This window comes from Apodemus sylvaticus, chromosome 1 (genome assembly GCF_947179515.1).
Source record: "Apodemus sylvaticus chromosome 1, mApoSyl1.1, whole genome shotgun sequence".
NCBI lineage: Eukaryota > Metazoa > Chordata > Mammalia > Rodentia > Muridae > Apodemus > Apodemus sylvaticus.
Genome location: NC_067472.1, coordinates 152915917 through 152941300, shown reverse-complemented (window position 1 = coordinate 152941300; position 25384 = coordinate 152915917). Strand labels below are relative to the sequence as shown.

The 25384-nt window shown below is 42.1% G+C and overlaps 14 non-coding genes across 14 annotated transcripts; all 14 read right to left on the bottom strand.

Moving 5' to 3' along the window:
- Window positions 1–1307: 1307 nt before the first annotated feature.
- LOC127676900 (small nucleolar RNA SNORD115) lies at window positions 1308–1386 on the bottom strand. Its single transcript, XR_007976309.1, has one exon. It is a non-coding gene; the product is annotated as a small nucleolar RNA SNORD115 (small nucleolar RNA).
- A 1756-nt stretch (window positions 1387–3142) lies between these two features.
- LOC127676687 (small nucleolar RNA SNORD115) lies at window positions 3143–3221 on the bottom strand. The gene has a single exon (XR_007976124.1). It is a non-coding gene; the product is annotated as a small nucleolar RNA SNORD115 (small nucleolar RNA).
- A 1758-nt stretch (window positions 3222–4979) lies between these two features.
- On the bottom strand, window positions 4980–5058 carry LOC127676883 (small nucleolar RNA SNORD115). Its single transcript, XR_007976293.1, has one exon. It is a non-coding gene; the product is annotated as a small nucleolar RNA SNORD115 (small nucleolar RNA).
- Window positions 5059–6814: 1756 nt separating this feature from the next.
- LOC127676982 (small nucleolar RNA SNORD115) lies at window positions 6815–6893 on the bottom strand. Its single transcript, XR_007976388.1, has one exon. It is a non-coding gene; the product is annotated as a small nucleolar RNA SNORD115 (small nucleolar RNA).
- A 1760-nt stretch (window positions 6894–8653) lies between these two features.
- Window positions 8654–8732, bottom strand: LOC127676686 (small nucleolar RNA SNORD115). The gene has a single exon (XR_007976123.1). It is a non-coding gene; the product is annotated as a small nucleolar RNA SNORD115 (small nucleolar RNA).
- Window positions 8733–10490: 1758 nt separating this feature from the next.
- On the bottom strand, window positions 10491–10569 carry LOC127676980 (small nucleolar RNA SNORD115). Its single transcript, XR_007976386.1, has one exon. It is a non-coding gene; the product is annotated as a small nucleolar RNA SNORD115 (small nucleolar RNA).
- Window positions 10570–12327: 1758 nt separating this feature from the next.
- LOC127676684 (small nucleolar RNA SNORD115) lies at window positions 12328–12406 on the bottom strand. Its single transcript, XR_007976122.1, has one exon. It is a non-coding gene; the product is annotated as a small nucleolar RNA SNORD115 (small nucleolar RNA).
- A 1758-nt stretch (window positions 12407–14164) lies between these two features.
- Window positions 14165–14243, bottom strand: LOC127676979 (small nucleolar RNA SNORD115). The gene has a single exon (XR_007976385.1). It is a non-coding gene; the product is annotated as a small nucleolar RNA SNORD115 (small nucleolar RNA).
- Window positions 14244–16002: 1759 nt separating this feature from the next.
- On the bottom strand, window positions 16003–16081 carry LOC127676952 (small nucleolar RNA SNORD115). Its single transcript, XR_007976359.1, has one exon. It is a non-coding gene; the product is annotated as a small nucleolar RNA SNORD115 (small nucleolar RNA).
- A 1758-nt stretch (window positions 16082–17839) lies between these two features.
- LOC127676951 (small nucleolar RNA SNORD115) lies at window positions 17840–17918 on the bottom strand. Its single transcript, XR_007976358.1, has one exon. It is a non-coding gene; the product is annotated as a small nucleolar RNA SNORD115 (small nucleolar RNA).
- A 1682-nt stretch (window positions 17919–19600) lies between these two features.
- LOC127676939 (small nucleolar RNA SNORD115) lies at window positions 19601–19679 on the bottom strand. Its single transcript, XR_007976346.1, has one exon. It is a non-coding gene; the product is annotated as a small nucleolar RNA SNORD115 (small nucleolar RNA).
- A 1755-nt stretch (window positions 19680–21434) lies between these two features.
- LOC127676683 (small nucleolar RNA SNORD115) lies at window positions 21435–21513 on the bottom strand. The gene has a single exon (XR_007976121.1). It is a non-coding gene; the product is annotated as a small nucleolar RNA SNORD115 (small nucleolar RNA).
- A 1759-nt stretch (window positions 21514–23272) lies between these two features.
- On the bottom strand, window positions 23273–23351 carry LOC127676909 (small nucleolar RNA SNORD115). Its single transcript, XR_007976317.1, has one exon. It is a non-coding gene; the product is annotated as a small nucleolar RNA SNORD115 (small nucleolar RNA).
- Window positions 23352–25104: 1753 nt separating this feature from the next.
- LOC127676682 (small nucleolar RNA SNORD115) lies at window positions 25105–25183 on the bottom strand. The gene has a single exon (XR_007976120.1). It is a non-coding gene; the product is annotated as a small nucleolar RNA SNORD115 (small nucleolar RNA).
- Window positions 25184–25384: the final 201 nt, after the last annotated feature.

The following is a 25384-nucleotide window of genomic DNA, read 5'->3' as shown; positions in this document are numbered from 1 at the left end:
TATTTATGCGTAGGGGACAACTCTCAGGTTGAAGCCCCTGAATCCTAAGGATAGGTCTACAAAAGGTCATTACAGGATCTCGAGTCTAAAGAAAGAGACACGTGTATTCCATATTCAAGGTTCCGGGATCATATCCTCCCCCCTCAATGTCTATCTTGCATACTTGCAATCACTGGGAAATGCTCTTACTAAAATTATGGAATTTACATATTCCCAGGGGACAGGGAATTTGGACTGCAATAGGTCCATTTGTGATAAGGTTTAATGGATTTACAAGTCAATCAACACAGGTTCCCAATGTTGCAAGGAACTTGCCAGCAATGTTGTCATGAGTCACAGTGGCATTAGGTTCAACAACACAAAGATTGCCCTGATACCACCTCAGAAAATTTGCTCAAGCTTCTGGATTCTTCTACACTGACCTGTAGTCAGAGTAGAAATGATGTTTGGGGAGGAAATTTGGTAAGAAAAGGGACCATAATTGAGGAAGTGAGCTACAACTTTTAAATAAAGGCAACTTCCCTGTTGCGTGATAGTTTTTCCTATATTGCTGAAAGGTGTGCCAATTGGGAGTAATTCATGTGGACACCAGCAGTAGTGTAGATCACAGACTGGACTATATGTCTTTCATTCAACAATAAGGCAAAGCTCTGTACTCAGTGTCTCTAGTGTCATGGGAAAAGAGAATTGTACAAAGCAATGGATATGGGTGATGATTCCTGGCAACCATATAGAAAACATTGGTGGAGACTACAAATTTGGGTATGTGTCATCCTCCGCTACACATGAGACACAGCTCATGATGATGCGTGAAATATTATTGGGTTTTTCAGAAATTATTTTACTTCTCTTAATCATTTTGTGTCCAGGGAGGTCCTTACTCAGAATAAAACTCTCTTTTCTATGCATGCTTAAATTTTTCCTACAATGTAAAACTGGAGAATGAGTGAGAATTTGAGTCCATGCTCTTAGGGACATGTCTTTTCTAAGGGAAGGAATGAGTCAGGAAACTTCCACTTACCTGTGATCTGTGATTCTCTGGCTTCCAAGAAGGCATGGCAGATGACTGCAAAAGAGTAGAAAGAAATGGTCATCAGCAATGTGTAGTCCTCGCACACTTGCACGAAAATTGAATGCTACACTCGGTTCTTGTTGGCCTGCACTGCTAGCCAACCAAGCTTCACCATGAGTGTCCAGGTTTGCTTTCATCAGAAACAGGAAAAGCGCCTCTGAGGACCTCAGGAAAGGTCCCCAAGTGATCCCCAAATAGTAAGAGGACAACGGCTTTGAACTCTGTAAACCTGGTTGGGCCTCAGCGTAATCCTATTGAGCATGATTTTTATGTCATCACCTCTCTTCATTACATTGGGCTGTCATCATAGACCCTGATGTAGAGAGACAGTAGCTATTTGTGCTTTTATATCTGCTATCCACATCCTTACCTGGCTAAGGAACACTTTCTCGGCGTTGAGAATGGTCACAAGTAAGTGGGTAAGTTTGCAGGGTAGAAAGCTCTTCAAAGAAGGCAAAGGGTTCCTGCCTGGAAAGTTTGTTGAATGATTACTCTAGAGGAGGAAAGAGCAAGTGGTCAAACCCCTGGTTGACACTCCTATACATGAAACTTAAACCTCAGAGAAATTGTAGGAAATCTCTACATGAATAATACCTTCACAGTGGCACCCCCGTGAAGCTGACTCTAAGATTCCTACCACTGCCTGTACCACAAGTTTTCATGACTTTCACTTTATGAGGTAATATGGCACAGAGTTCCACTCATTTCACACGAAGACTTACTGCTTCTTGTGGAAGCAATCTCCTCACAACGAATCACTTTCATGTAACTATGCATAGGGGACAACTCTCAGGTTGAAGCCCCTGAATCCTAAGGATAGGTCTACAAAAGGTCATTACAGGATCTCGAGTCTAAAGAAAGAGACACGTGTATTCCATAATCAAGGTTCCGGGATCATATCCTCCCCCCTCAAGGTCTATCTTGCATACTTGCAATCACTGGGAAATGCTCTTACTAAAATTATGGGATTTACAGATTCCCAGGGGACAGGGAATTTGGACTGCAATAGGTCCATTTGTGATAAGGTTTAATGGATTTCCATGTCAGTTAACACAGGTTCCCAAGGTTGCAAGGAACTTTCCAGCAATGTTGTCATGAGTCACAGTGGCATTAGGTTCAACAACACAAAGATTGCCCTGATACCACCTCAGAAAATTAGCTCAAGCTTCTGGGTGATTCTACACTGACCTGTAGTCAGAGTAGAAATGATGTTTGGGGAGGAAATTTGGTAAGAAAAGGGACCAGAGTTGAGGAAGAGAGCTACAACTTTTAAATAAAGGCAACTTCCCTGTTGCGTGATAGTTTTACCTATATTGCTGAAAGGTGTGCCAATTGGGAGCAATTCATGTGGACACCAGCAGTAGTGTTGATCACAGACTGGACTATATGTCTTTCATTCAACAATAAGGCAAAGCTCTGTACTCAGTGCCTCTAGTGTCATGTGAAAAGAGAATTCTACAAAGCAATGGATATGGGTGATGATTCAAGGCCACCATATAGAAAACATTGGTGGAGACTACAAATTTGGGTATGTGTCATCCTCCTCTACACATGAGACACAGCTCATGATTATGTGTGAAATATTATTGGGTTTTTCAAAAATTATTTTACTTCTCTTAATCATTTTGTGTCCAGGGTGGTCCTTACTCAGAATTAAACTCTTTTCTATGCATGCTTAAATTTTTCCTACAATGTAAAACTGGAGAATGAGTGAGAATTTGAGTCCATGCTCTTACGGACATGTCTTTTATAAGTGAAGGAATGAGTCACGAAACTTCCACTTACCTGTGACCTGTGATTTTCTGGCATCCCAGAGGGCATGGCAGATGACTGCAAAAGAGTAGAAAGAAATGGTCATCAGCAATGTGTTGTCCTCGCACAGTTGCACAAAAATAGAATGCTACACTCGGTGCTTGTTGGCCTGCACTGCTATCCAACCAAGCGTCACTATGAGTGTCCAGGTTTCCTCTCATCAGAATCAGGAAAAGTGCCTCTGAGGACCTCATGAAAGGTCCCCAAGTGATCCCCAAATAGTAAAAGGACCACGGCTTTGAATTCTGTAACCTGGTTGGGCCTCAGCGTAATCCTATTGAGCATGATTTTTATGTCATCACCTCTCTTCATGACATTGGGCTGTCATCATAGACCCAGGAGTAGAGAGAAAGTAGCTATTTGTGCTTTTATATCTGCTATCCACATCCTTACCTGGCTACAGAACACTTTCTCGGCGTTGAGTTGGTCACAGGTATGTGGGTAGGTTTGCAGAGTAGAAAGCTCTTCAAAGGAGGCAAGGGGTCCCTGCCTGGAAAGTTTTTTGAATAATTTCTCTAGAGGAGGAAAGAGCAAGCTGTCAAACCCCTGGTTGACACTCCTATACATGAAACTTAAACCTCAGAGGAATTGTAGGAAATCTCTACATGAATAATACCTTCACAGTGGCACCCCCGGGAAACTGACTCTAAGATTCCTACCACTGCCTGTACCACAAATTTTCATGGCTTTCACTTTATGAGGTAAAATTGGTACAGAGTTCCACTCATTTCACACGAAGACTTACTGCTTCTTGTGGAAGCAATCTCCTCACAACGTATCACTTTCATGTATTTATGCGTAGGGGACAACTCTCAGGTTGAAGCCCCTGAATCCTAAGGATAGGTCTACAAAAGTTCATTACAGGATCTCGAGTCTAAAGAAAGAGACAGGTGTATTCCATATTCAATGTTCCGGGATCATATCCTCCCCCCTCAATGTCTATCTTGCATACTTGTAATCACTGGGAAATGCTCTTACTAAAATTATGGAATTTACATATTCCCAGGGGACAGGGAATTTGGACTGCAATAGGTCCATTTGTGATAAGGTTTAATGGATTTACAAGTCATTTAACACAGGTTCCCAATGTTGCAAGGAACTTGCCAGCAATGTTGTCATGAGTCACAGTGGCATTAGGTTCAACAACACAAAGATTGCCCCGATACCACCTCAGAAAATTTGCTCAAGCTTCTGGATTCTTCTACACTGACCTGTAGTCAGAGTAGAAATGATGTTTGGGGAGGAAATTTGGTAAGAAAAGGGACCATAGTTGAGGAAGTGAGCTACAACTTTTAAATAAAGGCAACTTCCCTGTTGCGTGATAGTTTTTCCTATATTGCTGAAAGGTGTGCCAATTGGGAGCAATTCATGTGGACACCAGCAGTAGTGTAGATCACAGACTGGACTATATGTCTTTCATTCAACAATAAGGCAAGCTCTGTACTCAGTGTCTCTAGTGTCATGGGAAAAGAGAATTGTACAAAGCAATGGATATGGGTGATGATTCCTGGCAACCATATAGAAAACATTGGTGGAGACTACAAATTTGGGTATGTGTCATCCTCCGCTACACATGAGACACAGCTCATGATGATGTGTGAAATATTATTGGGTTTTTCAGAAATTATTTTTCTTCTCTTAATCATTTTGTGTCCAGGGAGGTCCTTACTCAGAATTAAACTCTCTTTTCTATGCATGCTTAAATTTTTCCTACAATGTAACACTGGAGAATGAGTGAGAATTTGAGTCCATGCTCTTAGGGACATGTCTTTTCTAAGGGAAGGAATGAGTCAGGAAACTTCCACTTACCTGTGATCTGTGATTCTCTGGCTTCCAAGAAGGCATGGCATATGACTGCAAAAGAGTAGAAAGAAATGGTCATCAGCAATGTGTAGTCCTCGCACACTTGGACGAAAATAGAATGCTACACTCGGTGCTTGTTGGCCTGCACTGGTAGCCAACCAAGCTTCACCATGAGTGTCCAGGTTTGCTTTCATCAGAAACAGGAAAAGCGCCTCTGAGGACCTCAGGAAAGGTCCCCAAGTGATCCCCAAATAGTAAGAGGACCAAGGCTTTGAACTCTGTAAACCTGGTTGGGCCTCAGCGTAATCCTATTGAGCATGATTTTTATGTCATCATCTCTCTTCATGACATTGGGCTGTCATCATAGACCCAGATGTAGAGAGACAGTAGCTGTTTGTGCTTTTATATCTGCTATCCACATCCTTACCTGGCTAAGGAACACTTTCTCGGCGTTGAGAATGGTCACAGGTAAATGGGTAAGTTTGCAGGGTAGAAAGCTCTTCAAAGGAGGCAAGGGGTTCCTGCCTGGAAAGTTTGTTGAATGATTTCTCTAGAGGAGGAAAGAGCAAGTGGTCAAACCCCTGGTTGACACTCCTATACATGAAACTTAAACCTCAGAGAAATTGTAGGAAATCTCTACATGAATAATACCTTCACAGTGGCACCCCCGTGAAGCTGACTCTAAGATTCCTACCACTGCCTGTACCACAAGTTTTCATGACTTTCACTTTATGAGGTAATATGGCACAGATTTCCACTCATTTCACACGAAGACTTACTGCTTCTTGTGGAAGCAATCTCCTCACAACGAATCACTTTCATGTAACTATGCATAGGGGACAACTCTCAGGTTGAAGCCCCTGAATCCTAAGGATAGGTCTACAAAAGGTCATTACAGGATCTCGAGTCTAAAGAAAGAGACACGTGTATTCCATAATCAAGGTTCTGGGATCATATCCTCCCCCATCAAGGTCTATCTTGCATACTTGCAATCACTGGGAAATGCTCTTACTAAAATTATGGGATTTACTGATTCCCAGGGGAAAGGGCATTTGGACTGCAATAGGTCCATTTGTGATAAGGTATAATGGATTTCCATGTCAGTTAACACAGGTTCCCAAGGTTGCAAGGAACTTTCCAGCAATGTTGTCATGAGTCACAGTGGCATTAGGTTCAACAACACAAAGATTGCCCTGATACCACCTCAGAAAATTATCTCAAGCTTCTGGGTGTTTCTACACTGACCTGTAGTCAGAGTAGAAATGATGTTTGGGGAGGAAATTTGGTAAGAAAAGGGACCAGAGTTGAGAAAGAGAGCTACAACTTTTAAATAAAGGCAAATTCCCTGTTGCGTGATAGTTTTACCTATATTGCTGAAAGGTGTGCCAATTGGGAGCAATTCATGTGGACACCAGCAGTAGTGTTGATCACAGACTGGACTATATGTCTTTCATTCAACAATAAGGCAAAGCTCTGTACTCAGTGCCTCTAGTGTCATGTGAAAAGAGAATTCTACAAAGCAATGGATATGGGTGATGATTCAAGGCCACCATATAGAAAACATTGGTGGAGACTACAAATTTGGGTATGTGTCATCCTCCTCTACACATGAGACACAGCTCATGATTATGTGTGAAATATTATTGGGTTTTTCAAAAATTATTTTACTTCTCTTAATCATTTTGTGTCCAGGGTGGTCCTTACTCAGAATTAAACTCTTTTCTATGCATGCTTAAATTTTTCCTACAATGTAAAACTGGAGAATGAGTGAGAATTTGAGTCCATGCTCTCACGGACATGTCTTTTGTAAGGGAAGGAATGAGTCAGGAAACTTCCACTTACCTGTGACCTGTGATTTTATGGCATTCCAGAGGGCATGGCAGATGACTGCAAAAGAGTAGAAAGAAATGGTCATCAGCAATGTGTTGTCCTCGCACAGTTGCACAAAAATAGAATGCTACACTCGGTGCTTGTTGGCCTGCACTGCCATCCAACCAAGCGTCACTATGAGTGTCCAGGTTTGCTCTCATCAGAATCAGGAAAAGTGCCTCTGAGGACCTCATGAAAGGTCCCCAAGTGATCCCCAAATAGTAAAAGGACCACGGCTTTGAACTCTGTAACCTGGTTGGGCATCAGCGTAATCCTATTGAGCATGATTTTTATGTCATCACCTCTCTTCATGACATTGGGCTGTCATCATAGACCTAGGAGTAGAGAGAAAGTAGCTATTTGTGCTTTTATATCTGCTATCCACATCCTTACCTGGCTACTGAACACTTTTTCGGCGTTGAGAATGGTCACAGGTATGTGGGTAGGTTTGCAGAGTAGAAAGCTCTTCAAAGGAGGCAAGGGGTCCCTGCCTGGAAAGTTTTTTGAATAATTTCTCTAGAGGAGGAAAGAGCAAGCTGTCAAACCCCTGGTTGACACTCCTATACATGAAACTTAAACCTCAGAGGAATTGTAGGAAATCTCTACATGAATAATACCTTCACAGTGGCACCCCCGGGAAACTGACTCTAAGATTCCTACCACTGCCTGTACCACAAATTTTCATGGCTTTCACTTTATGAGGTAAAAATGGTACAGAGTTCCACTCATTTCACACGAAGACTTACTGCTTCTTGTGGAAGCAATCTCCTCACAACGTATCACTTTCATGTATTTATGCGTAGGGGACAACTCTCAGGTTGAAGCCCCTGAATCCTAAGGATAGGTCTACAAAAGGTCATTACAGGATCTCGAGTCTAAAGAAAGAGACATGTGTATTCCATATTCAAGGTTCCGGGATCATATCCTCCCCCCTCAATGTCTATCTTGCATACTTGCAATCACTGGGAAATGCTCTTACTAAAATTATGGAATTTACATATTCCCAGGGGACAGGGAATTTGGACTGCAATAGGTCCATTTGTGATAAGATTTAATGGATTTCCATGTCAGTTAACACAGGTTCCCAATGTTGAAAGGAACTTGCCAGCAATGTTGTCATGAGTCACAGTGGCATTAGGTTCAACAACACAAAGATTGCCCTGATACCACCTCAGAAAATTAGCTCAAGCTTCTGGATGATTCTACACTGACTTGTAGTCAGAGTGGAAATGATGTTTGGGGAGGAAATTTGGTAAGAAAAGGGACCATAGTTGAGGAAGTGGGCTACAACTTTTAAATAAAGGCAACTTCCCTGTTGCGTGATAGTTTTTCCTATATTGCTGAAAGGTGTGCCATTGGGGAGCAATTCATGTGGACACCAGCAGTAGTGTAGATCACAGACTGGACTATATGTCTTTCATTCAACAATAAGGCAAAGCTCTGTACTCAGTGTCTCTAGTGTCATGGGAAAAGAGAATTGTACAAAGCAATGGATATGGGTGATGATTCCTGGCAACCATATAGAAAACATTGGTGGAGACTACAAATTTGGGTATGTGTCATCCTCCGCTACACATGAGACACAGCTCATGATGATGTGTGAAATATTATTGGGTTTTTCAGAAATTATTTTTCTTCTCTTAATCATTTTGTGTCCAGGGTGGTCCTTACACAGAATTAAACTCTCTTTTCTATGCATGCTTAAATTTTTCCTACAATGTAAAACTGGAGAATGAGTGAGAATTTGAGTCCATGCTCTTACGGACATGTCTTTTGTAAGGGAAGGAATGAGTCAGGAAACTTCCACTTACCTGTGATCTGTGATTCTCTGGCTTCCCAGAAGGCATGGCAGATGACTGCAAAAGAGTAGAAAGAAATGGTCATCAGCAATGTGTTGTCCTCGCACACTTGCACAAAAATAGAATGCTACACTCGGTGCTTGTTGGCCTGCACTGCTAGCCAAAGAAGCGTCACTATGAGTGACCAGGTTTGCTCTCATCAGAATCAGGAAAAGCGCCTATGAGGACCTCAGGAAAGGTCCCCAAGTGATCACCAAATAGTAAGAGGACCACGGCTTTGAACTCTGTAAACCTGGTTGGGCCTCAGCGTAATCCTATTGAGCATGATTTTTATGTCATCACCTCTCTTCATGACATTGGGCTGTCATCATAGACCCAGATGTAGAGAGACAGTAGCTGTTTGTGCTTTTATATCTGCTATCCACATCCTTACCTGGCTAAGGAACACTTTCTCGGCGTTGAGAATGGTCACAGGTAAGTGGGTAAGTTTGCAGGGTAGAAAGCTCTTCAAAGGTGGCAAGGGGTTCCTGCCTGGAAAGTTTGTTGAATGATTTCTCTAGAGGAGGAAAGAGCAAGTGTTCAAACCCCTGGTTGACACTCCTATACATGAAACTTAAACCTCAGAGAAATTGTAGGAAATCTCTACATGAATAATACCTTCACAGTGGCACCCCCGTGAAGCTGACTCTAAGATTCCTACCACTGCCTGTACCACAAGTTTTCATGACTTTCACTTTATGAGGTAATATGGCACAGAGTTCCACTCATTTCACACGAAGACTTACTGCTTCTTGTGGAAGCAATCTCCTCACAACGAATCACTTTCATGTAACTATGCATAGGGGACAACTCTCAGGTTGAAGCCCCTGAATCCTAAGGATAGGTCTACAAAAGGTCATTACAGGATCTCAAGTCTAAAGAAAGAGACACGTGTATTCCATATTCAAGGTTCCGGGATCATATCCTCCCCCCTCAAGGTCTATCTTGCATACTTGCAATCACTGGGAAATGCTCTTACTAAAATTATGGAATTTACCGATTCCCAGGGGACAGGGAATTTGGACTGCAATAGGTCCATTTGTGATAAGGTTTAATGGACTTCCATGTCAGTTAACACAGGTTCCCAAGGTTGCAAGGAACTTTCCAGCAATGTTGTCATGTGTCACAGTGGCATGAGGTTCAACAACACAAAGATTGCCCTGATACCACCTCAGAAAATTAGCTCAAGCTTCTGGATGATTCTACACTGACCTGTAGTCAGAGTAGAAATGATGTTTGGGGAGGAAATTTGGTAAGAAAAGGCACCATAGTTGAGGAAGTGAACTACAACTTTTAAATAAAGGCAACTTCCCTGTTGCGTGATAGTTTTTCCTATATTGCTGAAAGGTGTGCCAATTGGGAGCAATTCATGTGGACACCAGCAGTAGTGTAGATCACAGACTGGACTATATGTGTTTCATTCAACAATAAGGCAAAGCTCTGTACTCAGTGCCTCTAGTGTCTTGGGAAAAGACAATTCTACAAAGCAATGGATATGTGTGATGATTCAAGGCCACCATATAGAAAACATTGGTGGAGACTACAAATTTGGGTATGTGTCATCCTCCTCTACACATGAGACACAGCTCATGATGATGTGTGAAATATTATTGGGTTTTTCAAAAATTATCTTACTTCTCTTAATCATTTTGTGTCCAGGGTGGTCCTTACTCAGAATTAAACTCTCTTTTCTATGGATGCTTAAATTTTTCCTACAATGTAAAACTGGAGAATGAGTGAGAATTTGTGTACATGTTCTTACGGACATGTCTTTTGTAAGGGAAGAAATGAGTCAGCAAACTTCCACTTACCTGTGATCTGTGATTTTATGGCATCCCAGAGGGCATGGCAGATGACTGCAAAAGAGTAGAAAGAAATGGTCATCAGCAATGTGTAGTCCTCGCACACTTGCACGAAAATAGAATGCTACACTCGCTGCTTGTTGGCCTGCACTGCCAGCCAACCAAGCTTCACCATGAGTGTCCAGGTTTGCTTTCATCAGAAACAGGAAAAGCGCCTCTGAGGACCTCAGGAAAGGTCCCCTTGTGATCCCCAAATAGTAAAAGGACCACGGCTTTGAACTCTGTAACCTGGTTGGGCATCAGCGTAATCCTATTGAGCATGATTTTTATGTCATCACCTCTCTTCATGACATTGGGCTGTCATCATAGACCTAGGAGTAGAGAGAAAGTAGCTATTTGTGCTTTTATATCTGCTATCCACATCCTTACCTGGCTACTGAACACTTTCTCGGTGTTGAGAATGGTCACAGGTATGTGGGTAGGTTTGCAGAGTAGAAAGCTCTTCAAAGGAGGCAAGGGTCCCTGCCTGGAAAGTTTTTTGAATAATTTCTCTAGAGGAGGAAAGAGCAAGCTGTCAAACCCCTGGTTGACACTCCTATACATGAAACTTAAACCTCAGAGGAATTGTAGGAAATCTCTACATGAATAATACCTTCACAGTGGCACCCCCGGGAAACTGACTCTAAGATTCCTACCACTGCCTGTACCACAAATTTTCATGGCTTTCACTTTATGAGGTAAAAATGGTACAGAGTTCCACTCATTTCACACGAAGACTTACTGCTTCTTGTGGAAGCAATCTCCTCACAACGTATCACTTTCATGTATTTATGCGTAGGGGACAACTCTCAGGTTGAAGCCCCTGAATCCTAAGGATAGGTCTACAAAAGGTCATTACAGGATCTCGAGTCTAAAGAAAGAGACATGTATATTCCATATTCAAGGTTCCGGGATCATATCCTCCCCCCTCAATGTCTATCTTGCATACTTGCAATCACTGGGAAATGCTCTTACTAAAATTATGGAATTTACATATTCCCAGGGGACAGGGAATTTGGACTGCAATAGGTCCATTTGTGATAAGATTTAATGGATTTCCATGTCAGTTAACACAGGTTCCCAATGTTGAAATGAACTTGCCAGCAATGTTGTCATGAGTCACAGTGGCATTAGGTTCAACAACACAAAGATTGCCCTGATACCACCTCAGAAAATTAGCTCAAGCTTCTGGATGATTCTACACTGACCTGTAGTCAGAGTGGAAATGATGTTTGGGGAGGAAATTTGGTAAGAAAAGGGACCATAGTTGAGGAAGTGGGCTACAACTTTTAAATAAAGGCAACTTCCCTGTTGCGTGATAGTTTTTCCTATATTGCTGAAAGGTGTGCCATTTGGGAGCAATTCATGTGGACACCAGCAGTAGTGTAGATCACAGACTGGACTATATGTCTTTCATTCAACAATAAGGCAAAGCTCTGTACTCAGTGTCTCTAGTGTCATGGGAAAAGAGAATTGTACAAAGCAATGGATATGGGTGATGATTCCTGCAACCATATAGAAAACATTGGTGGAGACTACAAATTTGGGTATGTGTCATCCTCCGCTACACATGAGACACAGCTCATGATGATGTGTGAAATATTATTGGGTTTTTCAGAAATTATTTTTCTTCTCTTAATCATTTTGTGTCCAGGGTGGTCCTTACACAGAATTAAACTCTCTTTTCTATGCATGCTTAAATTTTTCCTACAATGTAAAATTGGAGAATGAGTGAGAATTTGAGTCCATGCTCTTACGGACATGTCTTTTGTAAGGGAAGGAATGAGTCAGGAAACTTCCACTTACCTGTGATCTGTGATTCTCTGGCTTCCCAGAAGGCATGGCAGATGACTGCAAAAGAGTAGAAAGAAATCTTCATCAGCAATGTGTTGTCCTCGCACACTTGCACAAAAATAGAATGCTACACTCGGTGCTTGTTGGCCTGCACTGCTAGCCAAAGAAGCGTCACTATGAGTGACCAGGTTTGCTCTCATCAGAATCAGGAAAAGCGCCTATGAGGACCTCAGGAAAGGTCCCCAAGTGATCACCAAATAGTAAGAGGACCACGGCTTTGAACTCTGTAAACCTGGTTGGGCCTCAGCGTAATCCTATTGAGCATGATTTTTATGTCATCACCTCTCTTCATGACATTGGGCTGTCATCATAGACCCAGATGTAGAGAGAGAGTAGCTGTTTGTGCTTTTATATCTGCTATCCACATCCTTACCTGGCTAAGGAACACTTTCTCGGCGTTGAGAATGGTCACAGGTAAGTGGGTAAGTTTGCAGGGTAGAAAGCTCTTCAAAGGAGGCAAGGGGTTCCTGCCTGGAAAGTTTGTTGAATGATTTCTCTAGAGGAGGAAAGAGCAAGTGTTCAAACCCCTGGTTGACACTCCTATACATGAAACTTAAACCTCAGAGAAATTGTAGGAAATCTCTACATGAATAATACCTTCACAGTGGCACCCCCGTGAAGCTGACTCTAAGATTCCTACCACTGCCTGTACCACAAGTTTTCATGACTTTCACTTTATGAGGTAATATGGCACAGAGTTCCACTCATTTCACACGAAGACTTACTGCTTCTTGTGGAAGCAATCTCCTCACAACGAATCACTTTCATGTAACTATGCATAGGGGACAACTCTCAGGTTGAAGCCCCTGAATCCTAAGGATAGGTCTACAAAAGGTCATTACAGGATCTCAAGTCTAAAGAAAGAGACACGTGTATTCCATATTCAAGGTTCCGGGATCATATCCTCCCCCCTCAAGGTCTATCTTGCATACTTGCAATCACTGGGAAATGCTCTTACTAAAATTATGGAATTTACCGATTCCCAGGGGACAGGGAATTTGGACTGCAATAGGTCCATTTGTGATAAGGTTTAATGGACTTCCATGTCAGTTAACACAGGTTCCCAAGGTTGCAAGGAACTTTCCAGCAATGTTGTCATGTGTCACAGTGGCACGAGGTTCAACAACACAAAGATTGCCCTGATACCACCTCAGAAAATTAGCTCAAGCTTCTGGATGATTCTACACTGACCTGTAGTCAGAGTAGAAATGATGTTTGGGGAGGAAATTTGGTAAGAAAAGGCACCATAGTTGAGGAAGTGAACTACAACTTTTAAATAAAGGCAACTTCCCTGTTGCGTGATAGTTTTTCCTATATTGCTGAAAGGTGTGCCAATTGGGAGCAATTCATGTGGACACCAGCAGTAGTGTAGATCACAGACTGGACTATATGTGTTTCATTCGACAATAAGGCAAAGCTCTGTACTCAGTGCCTCTAGTGTCTTGGGAAAAGACAATTCTACAAAGCAATGGATATGTGTGATGATTCAAGGCCACCATATAGAAAACATTGGTGGAGACTACAAATTTGGGTATGTGTCATCCTCCTCTACACATGAGACACAGCTCATGATGATGTGTGAAATATTATTGGGTTTTTCAAAAATTATCTTACTTCTCTTAATCATTTTGTGTCCAGGGTGGTCCTTACTCAGAATTAAACTCTCTTTTCTATGGATGCTTAAATTTTTCCTACAATGTAAAACTGGAGAATGAGTGAGAATTTGTGTACATGTTCTTACGGACATGTCTTTTGTAAGGGAAGAAATGAGTCAGGAAACTTCCACTTACCTGTGATCTGTGATTTTATGGCATCCCAGAGGGCATGGCAGATGACTGCAAAAGAGTAGAAAGAAATGGTCATCAGCAATGTGTAGTCCTCGCACACTTGCACGAAAATAGAATGCTACACTCGCTGCTTGTTGGCCTGCACTGCCAGCCAACCAAGCTTCACCATGAGTGTCCAGTTTTGCTTTCATCAGAAACAGGAAAAGCGCCTCTGAGGACCTCAGGAAAGGTCCCCAAGTGATCCCCAAATAGTAAAAGGACCACGGCTTTGAACTCTGTAACCTGGTTGGGCATCAGCGTAATCCTATTGAGCATGATTTTTATGTCATCACCTCTCTTCATGACATTGGGCTGTCATCATAGACCTAGGAGTAGAGAGAAAGTAGCTATTTGTGCTTTTATATCTGCTATCCACATCCTTACCTGGCTACTGAACACTTTCTCAGTGTTGAGAATGGTCACAGGTATGTGGGTAGGTTTGCAGAGTAGAAAGCTCTTCAAAGGAGGCAAGGGGTCCCTGCCTGGAAAGTTTTTTGAATAATTTCTCTAGAGGAGGAAATAGCAAGCTGTCAAACCCCTGGTTGACACTCCTATACATGAAACTTAAACCTCAGAGGAATTGTAGGAAATCTCTACATGAATAATACCTTCACAGTGGCACCCCCGGGAAACTGACTCTAAGATTCCTACCACTGCCTGTACCACAAATTTTCATGGCTTTCACTTTATGAGGTAAAAATGGTACAGAGTTCCACTCATTTCACACGAAGACTTACTGCTTCTTGTGGAAGCAATCTCCTCACAACGTATCACTTTCATGTATTTATGCGTAGGGGACAACTCTCAGGTTGAAGCCCCTGAATCCTAAGGATAGGTCTACAAAAGGTCATTACAGGATCTCGAGTCTAAAGAAAGAGACATGTGTATTCCATATTCAAGGTTCCGGGATCATATCCTCCCCCCTCAATGTCTATCTTGCATACTTGCAATCACTGGGAAATGCTCTTACTAAAATTATGGAATTTACATATTCCCAGGGGACAGGGAATTTGGACTGCAATAGGTCCATTTGTGATAAGATTTAATGGATTTGCATGTCAGTTAACACAGGTTCCCAATGTTGAAATGAACTTGCCAGCAATGTTGTCATGAGTCACAGTGGCATTAGGTTCAACAACACAAAGATTGCCCTGATACCACCTCAGAAAATTAGCTCAAGCTTCTGGATGATTCTACACTGACCTGTAGTCAGAGTAGAAATGATGTTTGGGGAGGAAATTTGGTAAGAAAAGGGACCATAGTTGAGGAAGTGGGCTACAACTTTTAAATAAAGGCACTTCCCTGTTGCGTGATAGTTTTTCCTATATTGCTGAAAGGTGTGCCATTTGGGAGCAATTCATGTGGACACCAGCAGTAGTGTAGATCACAGACTGGACTATATATCTTTCATTCAACAATAAGGCAAAGCTCTGTACTCAGTGTCTCTAGTGTCATGGGAAAAGAGAATTGTACAAAGCCATGGATATGGGTGATGATTCCTGGCAACCATATAGAAAACATTGGTGGAGACTACCAATTTGGGTATGTGTCATCCTCCTCTACACATGAGACACAGCTCATGATGATGTGTGAAATATTATTGGGTTTTTCAAATATTATTTTACTTCTCTTAATCATTTTGTGTCCAGGGTGGTCCTTACACAGAATTAAACTCTCTTTTCTATGCATGCTTAAATTTTTCCTACAATGTAAAACTGGAGAATGAGTGAGAATTTGAGTCCAGGCTCTTACGGACATGTCATTTGTAAGGGAAGGAATGAGTCAGGAAACTTCCACTTACCTGTGATCTGTGATTTTCTGGCTTCCCAGAAGGCATGGCAGATGACTGCAAAAGAGTAGAAAGAAATGGTCATCAGCAATGTGTTGTCCTCGCACACTTGCACAAAAATAGAATGCTACACTCGGTGCTTGTTGGCCTGCACTGCTAGCCAAAGAAGCGTCACTATGAGTGACCAGGTTTGCTCTCATCAGAATCAGGAAAAGTGCCTATGAGGACCTCAGGAAAGGTCCCCAAGTGATCACCAAATAGCAAAAGGACCACGACTTTGAACTCTGTTAACCTGGTTGGGCATCAGCGTAATCCTATTGAGCATAATTTTTATGTCATCACCTCTCTTCATGACATTGGGCTGTCATCATAGACCCAGGAGTAGAGAGACAGTAGCTATTTGTGCTTTTATATCTGCTATCCACATCCTTACCTGGCTACGGAACACTTTCTCGGCGTTGAGAATGGTCACAGGTATGTGGGTAAGTTTGCAGAAGAAAGCTCTTCAAAGGAGGCAAGGGGTCCCTGCCTGGAAAGTTTTTTGAATAATTTCTCTAGTGGAGGAAAGAGCAAGCTGTCAAACCCCTGGTTGACACTCCTATACATGAAACTTAAACCTCAGAGGAATTGTAGGAAATCTCTACATGAATAATACCTTCACAGTGGCACCCCCGTGAAGCTGACTCTAAGATTCCTACCACTGCCTGTACCACAAATTTTCATGGCTTTCACTTTATGAGGTAAAAATGGTACAGAGTTCCACTCAATTCACACGAAGACTTACTGCTTCTTGTGGAAGCAATCTCCTCACAACGTATCACTTTCATGTATTTATGCGTAGGGGACAACTCTCAGGTTGAAGCCCCTGAATTCTGAGGATAGGTCAACAAAAGGTCATTACAGGATCTCGAGTCTAAAGAAAGAGACATTTGTATTCCATATTCAAGGTTCCGGGATCATATCCTCCCCCGTCCATGTCTATATTGCATAATTGCAATCACTTGGAAATGCTCTTACTAAAATTATGGAATTTACATATTCCCAGGGGACAGGGAATTTGGACTGCAATAGGTCCATTTGTGATAAGGTTTAATGGATTTACAAGTCAATTAACACAGGTTCCCAATGTTGCAAGGAACTTGCCAGCAATGTTGTCATGAGTCACAGTGGCATTAGGTTCAACAACACAAAGATTGCCCTGATACCACCTCAGAAAATTTGCTCAAGCTTCTGGATTCTTCTACACTGACCTGTAGTCAGAGTAGAAATGATGTTTGGGGAGGAAATTTGGTAAGAAAAGGGACCATAGTTGAGGAAGTGAGCTACAACTTTTAAATAAAGGCAAGTTCCCTGTTGCGTGATAGTTTTTCCTATATTGCTGAAAGGTGTGCCAATTGGGAGCAATTCATGTGGACACCAGCAGTAGTGTAGATCACAGACTGGACTATATGTCTTTCATTCAACAATAAGGCAAAGCTCTGTACTCAGTGTCTCTAGTGTCTTGGGAAAAGAGAATTGTACAAAGCAATGGATATGGGTGATGATTCCTGGCAACCTTATAGAAAACATTGGTGGAGACTACAAATTTGGGTATGTGTCATCCTCCGCTACACATGAGACACTGCTCATGATGATGTGTGAAATATTATTGGGTTTTTCAGAAATTATTTTACTTCTCTTAATCATTTTGTGTCCAGGGTGGTCCTTACTCAGAATTAAACTCTCTTTTCTATGCATGCTTAAATTTTTCCTACAATGTAAAATTTGAGAATGAGTGAGAATTTGAGTCCATGCTCTTAGGGACATGTCTTTTCTAAGGGAAGGAATGAGTCAGGAAACTTCCACTTACCTGTGATCTGTGATTCTCTGGCTTCCAAGAAGGCATGGCAGATGACTGCAAAAGAGTAGAAAGAAATGGTCATCAGCAATGTGTTGTCCTCGCACACTTGCACAAAATTAGAATGCTACACTCGGTGCTTGTTGGCCTGCACTGCTAGCCAAAGAAGCGTCACTATGAGTGACCAGGTTTGCTCTCATCAGAATCAGGAAAAGTGCCTATGAGGACCTCAGGAAAGGTCCCCAAGTGATCACCAAATAGTAAGAGGACCACGACTTTGAACTCTGTAAACCTGGTTGGGCATCAGCGTAATCCTATTGAGCATAATTTTTATGTCATCACCTCTCTTCATGACATTGGGCTGTCATCATAGACCCAGGAGTAGAGAGACAGTAGCTATTTGTGCTTTTATATCTGCTATCCACATCCTTACCTGGCTACGGAACACTTTCTCGGCGTTGAGAATGGTCACAGGTAAGTGGGTAAGTTTGCAGGGTAGGAAGCTCTTCAAAGGAGGCAAGGGTTTCCTGCCTGGAAAGTTTGTTGAATGTTTTCTCTAGAGGAGGAAAGAGCAAGCTGTCAAACCCCTGGTTGACACTCCTATACATGAAACTTAAACCTCAGAGGAATTGTAGGAAATCTCTACATGAATAATACCTTCACAGTGGCACCCCGGGAAGCTGACTCTAAGATTCCTACCACTGCCTGTACCACAAATTTTCATGGCTTTCACTTTATGAGGTAAAAATGGCACAGAGTTCCATTCATTTCACACGAAGACTTACTGCTTCTTGTGGAAGCAATCTCCTCACAACGAATCATTACAGGATCTCGAATCTAAAGAAAGAGACACGTGTATTCCACAATCAAGGTTCCGGGATCATATCCTCCCGCCTCAAGGTCTATCTTGCATACTTGCAATCACTGGGAAATGCTCTTACTAAAATTATGGGATTTACAGATTCCCAGGGGACAGGGAATTTGGACTGCAATAGGTCCATTTGTGATAAGGTATAATGGATTTCCATGTCAGTTAACACAGGTTCCCAAGGTTGCAAGGAACTTTCCAGCAATGTTGTCATGAGTCACAGTGGCATTAGGTTCAACAACACAAAGATTGCCCTGATACCATCTCAGAAAATTAGCTCAAGCTTCTGGATGATTCTACACTGACCTGTAGTCAGAGTAGAAATGATGTTTGGGGAGGAAATTTGGTAAGAAAAGGCACCATAGTTGAGGAAGTGAACTACAACTTTTAAATAAAGGCAACTTCCCTGTTGCGTGATAGTTTTTCCTATATTGCTGAAAGGTGTGCCAATTGGGAGCAATTCATGTGGACACCAGCAGTAGTGTAGATCACAGACTGGACTATATGTGTTTCATTCAACAATAAGGCAAAGCTCTGTACTCAGTGCCTCTAGTGTCTTGGGAAAAGACAATTCTACAAAGCAATGGATATGGGTGATGATTCAAGGCCACCATATAGAAAACATTGGTGGAGACTACAAATTTGGGTATGTGTCATCCTCCTCTACACATGAGACACAGCTCATGATGATGTGTGAAATATTATTGGGTTTTTCAAAAATTATCTTACTTCTTTTAATCATTTTGTGTCCAGGGTGGTCCTTACTCAGAATTAAACTCTCTTTTCTATGGATTCTTAAATTTTTCCTACAATGTAAAACTGGAGAATGAGTGAGAATTTGTGTACATGTTCTTACGGACATGTCTTTTGTAAGGGAAGAAATGAGTCAGGAAACTTCCACTTACCTGTGATCTGTGATTCTCTGGCTTCCAAGAAGGCATGGCAGATGACTGCAAAAGAGTAGAAAGAAATGGTCATCAGCAATGTGTAGTCCTCGCACACTTGCACGAAAATAGAATGCTACACTCGCTGCTTGTTGGCCTGCACTGCTAGCCAACCAAGCTTCACCATGAGTGTCCAGGTTTGCTTTCATCAGAAACAGGAAAAGCGCCTCTGAGGACCTCAGGAAAGGTCCCCAAGTGATCCCCAAATAGTAAGAGGACCACGGCTTTGAACTCTGTAAACCTGGTTGGGCCTCAGCGTAATCCTATTGAGCATGATTTTTATGCCATCACCTCTCTTCATGACATTGGGCTGTCATCATAGACCCAGATGTAGAGAGACAGTAGCTATGTCTGCTTTTATATCTGCTATCCACATCCTTACCTGGCTAAGGAACACTTTCTGGGCGTTGAGAATGGTCACAGGTAAGTGGGTAAGTTTGCAGGGTAGGAAGCTCTTCAAAGGAGGCAAGGGTTTCCTGCCTGGAAAGTTTGTTGAATGTTTTCTCTAGAGGAGGAAAGAGCAAGTGGTCAAACCCCTGGTTGACACTCCTATACATGAAACTTAAACCTCAGAGAAATTGTAGGAAATCTCTACATGAATAATACCTTCACAGTGACACCCCCGTGAAGCTGACTCTAAGATTCCTACCACTGCCTGTACCACAAGTTTTCATGACTTTCACTTTATGAGGTAATATGGCACAGAGTTCCACTCATTTCACACGAAGACTTACTGCTTCTTGTGGAAGCAATCTCTTCACAACGAATCACTTGATGTAACTATGCATAGGGGACAACTCTCAGGTTGAAGCCCCTGAATCCTAAGGATAGGTCTACAAAAGGTCATTACAGGATCTCGAATCTAAAGAAAGAGACACGTGTATTCTACAATCAAGGTTCCGGGATCATATCCTCCCGCCTCAAGGTCTATCTTGCATACTTGCAATCACTGGGAAATGCTCTTACTAAAATTATGGGATTTACAGATTCCCAGGGGACAGGGAATTTGGACTGCAATAGGTCCATTTGTGATAAGGTATAATGGATTTCCATGTCAGTTAACACAGGTTCCCAAGGTTGCAAGGAAATTTCCAGCAATGTTGTCATGAGTCACAGTGGCATTAGGTTCAACAAAACAAAGATTGCCCTTATACCATCTCAGAAAATTAGCTCAAGCTTCTGGGTGATTCTACACTGACCTGTAGTCAGAGTAGAAATGATGTTTGGGGAGGAAATTTGGTAAGAAAAGGGACCAGAGTTGAGAAAGAGAGCTACAACTTTTAAATAAAGGCAACTTCCCTGTTGCGTGATAGTTTTACCTATATTGCTGAAAGGTGTGCCAATTGGGAGCAATTCATGTGCACACCAGCAGTAATGTTGATCACAGACTGGACTATATCTCTTTCATTCAACAATAAGGCAAAGCTCTGTACACAGTGCCTCTAGTGTCATGTGAAAAGAGATTTCTACAAATCAATGGATATGGGTGATGATTCAAGGCCACCATATAGAAAACATTGGTGGAGACTACAAATTTAGGTATGTGTCATCCTCCTCTACACATGAGACACAGCTCATGATTATGTGTGAAATATTATTGGGTTTTTCAAAAATTATTTTACTTCTCTTAATCATTTTGTGTCCAGGGTGGTCCTAACTCAGAATTAAACTCTTTTCTATGCATGCTTAAATTTTTCCTACAATGTAAAACTGGAGAATGAGTGAGAATTTGAGTCCATGCTCTTACGGACATGTCTTTTATAAGGGAAGGAATGAGTCAGGAAACTTCCACTTACCTGTGACCTGTGATTTTCTGGCATCCCAGAGGGCATGGCAGATGACTGCAAAAGAGTGGAAAGAAATGGTCATCAGCAATGTGTTGTCCTCGCACAGTTGCACAAAAATAGAATGCTACACTCGGTGCTTGTTGGCCTGCACTGCTATCCAACCAAGCGTCACTATGAGTGTCCAGGTTTGCTCTCATCAGAATCAGGAAAAGTGCCTCTGAGGACCTCATGAAAGGTCCCCAAGTGATCCCCAAATAGTAAAAGGACAACGGCTTTGAACTCTGTAACCTGGTTGGGCCTCAGCGTAATCCTATTGAGCATGATTTTTATGTCATCACCTCTCTTCATGACATTGGGCTGTCATCATAGACCCAGGAGTAGAGAGAAAGTAGCTATTTGTGCTTTTATATCTGCTATCCACATCCTTACCTGGCTACAGAACACTTTCTCGGCGTTGAGTTGGTCACAGGTATGTGGGTAGGTTTGCAGAGTAGAAAGCTCTTCAAAGGAGGCAAGGGGTCCCTGCCTGGAAAGTTTTTTGAATAATTTCTCTAGAGGAGGAAAGAGCAAGCTGTCAAACCCCTGGTTGACACTCCTATACATGAAACTTAAACCTCAGAGGAATTGTAGGAAATCTCTACATGAATAATACCTTCACAGTGGCACCCCCGGGAAACTGACTCTAAGATTCCTACCCCTGCCTGTACCACAAATTTTCATGGCTTTCACTTTATGAGGTAAAAATGGTACAGAGTTCCACTCAATTCACACGAAGACTTACTGCTTCTTGTGGAAGCAATCTCCTCACAACGTATCACTTTCATGTATTTATGCGTAGGGGACAACTCTCAGGTTGAAGTCCCTGAATTCTAAGGATAGGTCAACAAAAGGTCATTACAGGATCTCGAGTCTAAAGAAAGAGACACTTGTATTCCATATTCAAGGTTCCGGGATCATATCCTCCCCCCTCAATGTCTATATTGCATAATTGCAATCACTTGGAAATGCTCTTACTAAAATTATGGAATTTACATATTCCCAGGGGACAGGGAATTTGGACTGCAATAGGTCCATTTGTGATAAGGTTTAATGGATTTACAAGTCAATTAACACAGGTTCCCAATGTTGCAAGGAACTTGCCAGCAATGTTGTCATGAGTCACAGTGGCATTAGGTTCAACAACACAAAGATTGCCCTGATACCACCTCAGAAAATTTGCTCAAGCTTCTGGATTCTTCTACACTGACCTGTAGTCAGAGTAGAAATGATGTTTGGGGAGGAAATTTGGTAAGAAAAGGGACCATAGTTGAGGAAGTGAGCTACAACTTTTAAATAAAGGCAACTTCCCTGTTGCGTGATAGTTTTTCCTATATTGCTGAAAGGTGTGCCAATTGGGAGCAATTCATGTGGACACCAGCAGTAGTGTAGATCACAGACTGGACTATATGTCTTTCATTCAACAATAAGGCAAAGCTCTGTACTCAGTGTCTCTAGTGTCATGGGAAAAGAGAATTGTACAAAGCAATGGATATGGGTGATGATTCCTGGCAACCTTATAGAAAACAGTGGTGGAGACTACAAATTTGGGTATGTGTCATCCTCCGCTACACATGAGACACTGCTCATGATGATGTGTGAAATATTATTGGGTTTTTCAGAAATTATTTTACTTCTCTTAATCATTTTGTGTCCAGGGTGGTCCTTACTCAGAATTAAACTCTCTTTTCTATGCATGCTTAAATTTTTCCTACAATGTAAAATTGGAGAATGAGTGAGAATTTGAGTCCATGCTCTTAGGGACATGTCTTTTCTAAGGGAAGGAATGAGTCAGGAAACTTCCACTTACCTGTGATCTGTGATTCTCTGGCTTCCAAGAAGGCATGGCAGATGACTACAAAAGAGTAGAAAGAAATGGTCATCAGCAATGTGTAGTCCTCGCACACTTGCACCAAAATAGAATGCTACACTCGGTGCTTGTTGGCCTGCACTGCTAGCCAACCAAGCTTCACCATGAGTGTCCAGGTTGGCTTTCATCAGAAACAGGAAAAGCGCCTCTGAGGACCTCAGGAAAGGTCCCCAAGTGATCCCCAAATAGTAAGAGGACCACGGCTTTGAACTCTGTAAACCTGGTTGGGCCTCAGTGTAATCCTATTGAGCATGATTTTTATGTCATCACCTCTCTTCATGACATTGGGCTGTCATCATAGACCCAGATGTAGAGAGACAGTAGCTATTTGTGCTTTTATATCTGCTATCCACATCCTTACCTGGCTAAGGAACACTCTCGGCGTTGAGAAAGGTCACAGGTAAGTGGGTAAGTTTGCAGGGTAGGAAGCTCTTCAAAGGAGGCAAGGGGTTCCTGCCTGGAAAGTTTGTTGAATGATTTCTCTAGAGGAGGAAAGAGCAAGCTGTCAAACCCCTGGTTGACACTCCTATACATGAAACTTAAACCTCAGAGAAATTGTAGGAAATCTCTACATGAATAATACCTTCACAGTGGCACCCCCGTGAAGCTGACTCTAAGATTCCTACCACTGCCTGTACCACAAGTTTTCATGACTTTCACTTTATGAGGTAATATGGCACAGAGTTCCACTCATTTCACACGAAGACTTACTGCTTCTTGTGGAAGCAATCTCCTCACAACGAATCACTTTCATGTAACTATGCATAGGGGACAACTCTCAGGTTGAAGCCCCTGAATCCTAAGGATAGGTCTACAAAAGGTCATTACAGGATCTCGAGTCTAAAGAAAGAGACACGTGTATTCCATAATCAAGGTTCCGGGATCATATCCTCCCCCCTCAAGGTCTATCTTGCATACGTGCAATCACTGGGAAATGCTCTTACTAAAATTATGGGATTTACAGATTCCCAGGGGACAGGGAATTTGGACTGCAATAGGTCCATTTGTGATAAGGTTTAATGGATTTCCATGTCAGTTAACACAGGTTCCCAAGGTTGCAAGGAACTTTCCAGCAATGTTGTCATGAGTCACAGTGGCATTAGGTTCAACAACAAAAAGGTTGCCCTGATACCACCTCAGAAAATTAGCTCAAACTTCTGGGTGATTCTACACTGACCTGTAGTCAGAGTAGAAATAATGTTTGGGGAGGAAATTTGGTAAGAAAAGGGACCAGAGTTGAGAAAGAGAGCTACAACTTTTAAATAAAGGCAACTTCCCTGTTGCATGATAGTTTTACCTATATTGCTGAAAGGTGTGCCAATTGGGAGCAATTCATGTGGACACCAGCAGTAGTGTTGATCACAGACTGGACTATATGTGTTTCATTCAACAATAAGGCAAAGCTCTGTACTCAGTGCCTCTAGTGTCATGTGAAAAGAGAATTCTACAAAGCAATGTATATGGGTGTTGATTCAAGGCCACCATATAGAAAACATTGGTGGAGACTACAAATTTGGGTATGTGTCATCCTCCTCTACACATGAGACACAGCTCATGATTATGTGTGAAATATTATTGGGTTTTTCAAAAATTATTTTACTTCTCTTAATCATTTTGTGTCCAGGGTGGTCCTTACTCAGAATTAAACTCTTTTCTATGCATGCTTAAATTTTTCCTACACTGTAAAACTGGAGAATGAGTGAGAATTTGAGTCCATGCTCTTACAGACATGTCTTTTGTAAGGGAAGGAATGAGTCAGGAAACTTCCATTTACCTGTGACCTGTGATTTTCTGGCATCCCAGAGGGCATGGCAGATGACTGCAAAAGAGTACAAAGAAATGGTCATCAGCAATGTGAGGTCCTCGCACAGTTGCACAAAAATAGAATGCTACACTCGGTGCTTGTTGGCCTGCACTGCTAGCCAACCAAGCTTCACCATGTGTCCAGGTTTGCTTTCATCAGAAACAGGAAAAGCGCCTCTGAGGACCTCAGGAAAGGTCCCCAACTGATCCCCAAATAGTAAGAGGACCACGGCTTTGAACTCTGTAAACCTGGTTGGGCCTCAGCGTAATCCTATTGAGCATGATTTTTATGTCATCACCTCTCTTCATGACATTGGGCTGTCATCATAGACCCAGATGTAGAGAGACAGTAGCTATTTCTGCTTTTATATCTGCTATCCACATCCTTACCTGGCTAAGGAACACTTTCTTGGCGTTGAGAATGGTCACAGGTAAGTGGGTAAGTTTGCAGGGTAGGAAGCTCTTCAAAGGAGGCAAGGGGTTCCTGCCTGGAAATTTTGTTGAATATTTTCTCTAGACGAGGAAAGAGCAAATG